Here is a 6,275-nt window from a genome sequence, read left to right on the forward strand (position 1 = left end):
TTCCAGCCTTGCTAGAATATTGCAAATAGTCTACAACATTACTTTCTAGATGATATACAAGCTGATTTTGTTTTCAATTTTCAGCCAGGGGGGATCAAAAATACTAAAATTAGCATGCACTTCAAGAATTTTCTTCTGCTCCTTTTACTACTCTTTTTTTTGTAAATAAAGCTTCATAAAATGTCCTAAGGGTTAGAATTTGAGTTTATTTTCCAAGAGAATTTTTTTGGCATATCAAATGTCTGTAGACTTGAAAATTTGTTATTCTTGGCTATAATGCTGTTACAGACATCCCAGCAAAATAGACATTTATACTTGTTTTACTTTCTGTTTTGACTCTGCTTATTGTGAATAATTGTGAATAATATTGTGAATAGGCAGCAAATACATACTGTTAAAGGAATAACAGCATTCTGCTGTTGTCTAAAAGTTTTAGCTTGTATTTGACATGCAGAAGATTAAAGAGTCTACAGAAAAAAGTTTACTGTAATGACTTTTTAAAAAATTAAACTGAGAAATGAAAGTTACAGTGCTACAATACTGATCCTTCAAAAACTAATGTGTAGTTTTAGGTGTAGTGCTTTCAGGACTTAATGTTATAAAACTAAACAAAAATAAAATCTGTGGTTGTACAAACTAGCATAAAAAATGTGTGGTTTTTTTGAGGAATTTTATCATTCTAAACACCTGATTGTGTGTAAAATGTCACAGAATTAACGTCAATGATTAAATCTTGCTCTGACCAGCATTAGGTCCATAATGACTGTGCAGAATTGAAAATTTTGGGAACATTCTTTGCCTCCCCGATTCTGTCAACCAAACCAGATCCTTCAATGTAACTGTGAGCTGTTACAGAGGAATGCTTCCTGCTGCTCTTCAAAACACACATGTGCCTATCTATCTAGCACATGCTGCTAACAGCAGCACACAACCCAGTTCAGTGCCTTCATCAAGGTTACACGTATGTTTAAAGTTACATACACACTTAAGTGCTTAGTTGAATGATGCCCAGTATAGCAACTCGCAGGCCCTTATTTCACATGCAAAAAATTGGTTCAAGAACAGTTATGTTTACAATTACAGGCCAATTTCTTAGTCTTGATAACTTTGAGATGTTGAGACTTCCACAAAACATGTTCCATGGTCTTGCTTCCAGAGAAACACTAAAATCAGCCCATATCCAATTAGCAGTGTCAAAATACAAGCCAGGAACTTTTCCCACAAAACATCTTTAGCTCTCTGCACAAGCCCAGGCAGCCTAGATGTGCTTGACTACTTCTAATTTACAGTAGTTTTGCTGTGGTGAATTTCAGAGGTGCTGGGGGTGAGATTAAAACTCTACTTGGATGACAGCATGCAGTAATAAAATTATGTGGGCTGATCTGTAATGCTCAGCAGGTATTTCACATGTAGCCTTCTTCCCTTAAATTTTCATTAAGTTATCTATAAGCACACAGGTGCTATTGTGCAATAACACTGGACATCTCATGACTGTATTGCTGTATATGTATATATACTTCAGCTCCACAGGGAGAATTCAGTGCCAGTATTTCAAAAAGTGCCTATTTTAACTGCAATATATGGACCTAACTTGGACAAAGCAATTTACAGAAACTTCTTTTAGCCACTTCAGTCTCTATGGCTTGCTCTGTTTTTGCTGGAGAAAATACCTGGGTTCCTAAAGTCCTCCTGCTGCATACATGTAGAAACTGTCCTGACTAAGCAGAGCACCAGGGCCTCCCTGTTCTGCCTAAACCCATCAGGAGGTTGCAGACCTGGCTGGCCAGAACTAGGGTTCAGTGCCGGGTCTCAGCCCCGTAGGCAGCCTCTTTCACTGCACAGGTCTGAGTTTACCACAGGAGTACTCTGGTTATGATCTGTACCCAAAGGGAACATTAAATGCTGGATACTTAAATGATGGTTTAAAGGCCAGGCAGTTTTCAGGCTGTGGATACACACAGTCAATCCTTGGTCTGCAGACCAGCACCTCTGCACAGCATTTTCCACACATGCTTCTCCCTGGCATTCCTTGTAGTCTTCCTTAAGCATCTTTTCATTGTTCAAAATTATTTCAGTGTGTATGATCAAAAAAAGGTATTAAATTGCGCTGTTCCTTTCACAGGCAGTTCTTGGAATTTAGTGATGGGGATGGGTTTAATCCATTCTCCAGAAAGTGTCTCTACCAAGGAGAAATGCATAAAGAAAAGAGTATTTCATCTGGATAACCCAATGTTTCCATTACAATCACATAACATCTAATTATGTACTCCATAAATCTTCATATTTTGTTATGAAGCTCATAATAACAAAGTCTGATAAATAGATTCTCTCCCCTGGCCACTACCAATTGAGTAGAAAAAATACTTATTTATGAAGCTTTATTAATAAAATGTGAATAATTCAAACAGCTTCTTCAGTGAAGAAACAGCAGTAGAGTATATTCTTATTTGCATATAAATGAAATGATGCTTTAGTGTCAGAGTGAAGAATTAAATAATATGAATTTTTACAGTGCAGTCCTGACAGCCTCATAAATATTATGGTCATAAGTTGCAGTTTTCTAAAAATCTCATTTTATCTTTTATTACAAAAATAGGACCAAAGGGCCAAGTCCTGATCATTTTACATATGTGAGTATTCCCAATGACAACACAATTATTCAGTAAGTGAGGTTACCCGATTCAGCCTTATGTCAGATAGTGGAGCAAAAGCAGAGTGTTATCTACATATCTATTAGGAGAACAGAATCTCTTATTTAACCATGAGAAAAATGTTGTATGTTGGTAAAATATAGAGAACAAGAAAGAAAACTGTAACTCTACATTCAAACAGATGCTTCAACTAAAGACAATATACAACATGGGGAAAGGAAAAGCACTCAGCTAACATGCATAAGATGTCAGTTTTCCCCCTTGTTACATCAGGTACCAGCTTGTTCAAGCCCAATATTCCTGTTAGGCTGTAAGCAATCACAAAAGCTGTAGCAAATGTAAGAACATTTAAATTACTTTAAATTGATTGTTGCTGCTGAGGAAAGCTTTGGGGGTTTTTAATTTTGATTTATTTTAAAGGCCAAAAAAGTCTCTGAAGCACAACCCCAGACCAGCTATAGAGAGAGCTGGGATGGATAAAGTGCATTCTCCTAGAGAACAAATAAGGGCAAGGGCCAGAGATAAGAAACTCCTCTGAGAGATGTTGCACAGTCTCAGCAGCTGGGACAAGTGAGTACTGTCATCTCCCCATTACCTGTCAGTGATACTTTTCTGGCTACAGTTCTGTGCAAGTGGGACAGGACAGTCAAATACATACGTGGAAAGGAAATCTAAAACTGGGGTGGTAGGAGGAAAAGAATTCTTTGCAGAGGTTTTGGAGAGTTTATAACAGAAATTTATTTATGAAGTCTAGAAAAGAGGAACTATGGGGGTATATAGTCTGATCTGCTGTAAATTACAGGCAACTGTATTTAACCTGGAACTGAACCTGCTATACTCACATGCAACGTAGCCCGTGTTTGGCTCACCTGCGTTATCCAGGAAGGCATTGAGTCTCAATCTGAAGATATCAAGAGCCAAGGAACCAACTGCAGCCCTTAAGTGTTTGTTCCAAGGATTGCTTATTTTCAGTGGTACTGAATTATGTACTGAAGACTACACTATTTTAATTTGCTTGATTCCGGCTACTAGGCATTATTCTTTCTTATTTCTCTCTTTGGTAGGTTCCAGGGGCCCTTATATTCAAGATTTTTTCCTGTGCATATATATATATATATATACACTATTATCAACTCACCTTTCAATCTTTTAGGTTTTTCATTCTTCAATTACAGGGCATTTTCTCTGACTCCAGATCATTCTGTAGCCCTTCTCTATACTCACTTCCATTTTTTCTGTATCCATCTTGCAATGTAAGCATCAGAACTGTGCACACCATGCCTTAATCACCCTCAGCAATTTGCACATATAGGTAAAAATTGCCACCATTAACATCTGCACTCTGCCTGTAAGTCAAGGTTTGCATGAACCCTTTTTGCAGCAGCAAATGCACCAGCTGATTCACCAGTCCTTTTCAAACTTTTCCAGTGTATAGGAGAGCCTGCATTCCTTATTCTTAGGTATATGTCTGCTATTGATTTTATTAAAACATGCTTTGTTTGAATGAGACCCACTTTATAAAAGGTCAAGAATTCCTCTGCATTTTGCCTGGGGTAATTTTTATATCTATTTTTAACTCCCTTTAAATAGGCTGTAGAGACCGCTATATTCTGGTGTATTTTCTGACACCACAATAATTCTTGACATTTCAGGTATAACTGATCAGAAAATACTGGCAGAGACAGTCACTTGGACATCTGAGTGTATTATTCTAGGGCTGTGTAGCATCGGGAAGCACTAATTTGCATGTGAGACCAAAGCTGGCAATCTCAGCTTTCCTGCAAAACAGTTAAGGTATGGAAATGGAAAATGAAAAACACAAAAAGGGACTTTAGTCCCCTGGCTTTCAAATCAATCGCTTCATGTTAGTGCAAGACTCATGAGTCCTGAATGATTGAATTTGACAGTATTCCTAAAGGGCACAACAGCATGAAGAGATTTGTCGCAACCTGGTGCTAAAGAAGCAAAATTTTGCCATAGAATCATATTGCCTAAAAAAAAGAGGAATTAAAAGTTGGAAAATTGGCATTTAAGCTATTGAAGACTGAGTAATATATTTTAAGTCTATATGATCACTGAAATTGAATTTTGTATATACGTGTATATGTATATATGTATTTTTTAATACTGCCAGGGCAATAGCTACCTTTATTTGCTCATTTCTAAGTAGTTTCTAAGTTTCTAATTTATGAGCAGATGTTCTTGGCAGCAGGGGGATGTAAGGATCTCTTACCTCTGTCTGCACTGGATACATTCATCAATTATCTTCCTGGATCTTGTCTTTTTTTCAAGGCTGGAGGACAGTAAACACAGGGAGACGTCTACTAGTTTAACTGACCCAGGAAGAGGTCAATAGATATGCTCTAGTGTCAGCACGAATTCTTTTAGATCTGTCAGCAGATACAAAATTTTGATTTAGCTGCAGATTCTGGCAGCAGTGGATGCAATTGCACAGCAATGTTTGGATCCTTTCTTGGCAAGGTCCCAGAGGTGGGCTTTGGCAATTTGCTTGTCAGCCATAAGGAATGTTCTGAACAGGCCTGGCTTGTCATTTGGCTTCTCATCCTCCAGATCCAACCCAGAGATAAAGCCACAAGAGAAGACAGTGCAGCAGTTTGGCTTGCAGATCATTAGACATGCTGCTTTGTTTGTCATATTCAGTTGATGCAATTTCTTCTCTTTCCTTTGGAGAAGTTCCTACCTTGATCATTTGTTAGAACTGGAAGCTCAGTGTTGAATGAGAAGATGGAGCGTTCTCTGCCCCAACGAAGAAGGGGTTTCTGCTTATCCAAGCCAACAGGAGTCTCATGCATGCTGTAGCAAAGGCACAGAAGCTGTGCAGAAGCTGTGCCTTTACCCATTCTACATTCATTCTGGATAAAGCAAAAATAAACCAGAGATACTTAAGCAAGTACTGAGGAAATATAGTGGAAACAGTACATATAATCTGTCACTCTTCTGTGAAGATGTACATGAAGAAAGACATTGATGAAGAGGTGACTTTTGAGAAGATATTCATATGAGGAGAGTCATAGCCAATTTGCCTGAACTTCTGCCTTAAACAGAGGATAAGCAAGAAGGGAAAAAGCCTTTTTTAGGGAGATAAATGAAGGTGAGCATCAAGGCTGGCATTTCTGGCAGACTAAAAAGAGTAGGACAATCAAATAAGAGACAGTATTGGATTATATTACAAGGGCAGTTATGCTCCCAAGAACAAATAAATGTAAATTTGACATGATGGAGAACCAGAATCACTGGAAAGACAGCACAAGAGGGCACAACACATTTGGATCAATAAGAAAGGAGGAAATGGAGAGGAACAAGTGATCAAGGTAGATAAATGACCTGTATCTAAATGAAAATAATTTTAGGTGTTGGAAGCAAGATGAATTGGGATGTTGCAAGGAAAGAAACCACAGCTAGGCAAGGTCTAGATCAGAAGATATAATCAGACAAATTTCGTGCTGTGTATGAATGCAACCTAAGTGATGAGGAGAAAGGTAGTATGGATATGACTGACAATGTCAATAATGGGGGCTCTACAGAAATGGTCATGATTTGGTATTTCACATGATGACAGCTCCTAGGCAGGGAGGCCAGAAAGGTTGTCAGAAACCCTGACCT

The sequence above is a fragment of the Athene noctua genome, chromosome 5, assembly GCF_965140245.1.
Source record: "Athene noctua chromosome 5, bAthNoc1.hap1.1, whole genome shotgun sequence".
Classification (NCBI taxonomy): domain Eukaryota; kingdom Metazoa; phylum Chordata; class Aves; order Strigiformes; family Strigidae; genus Athene; species Athene noctua.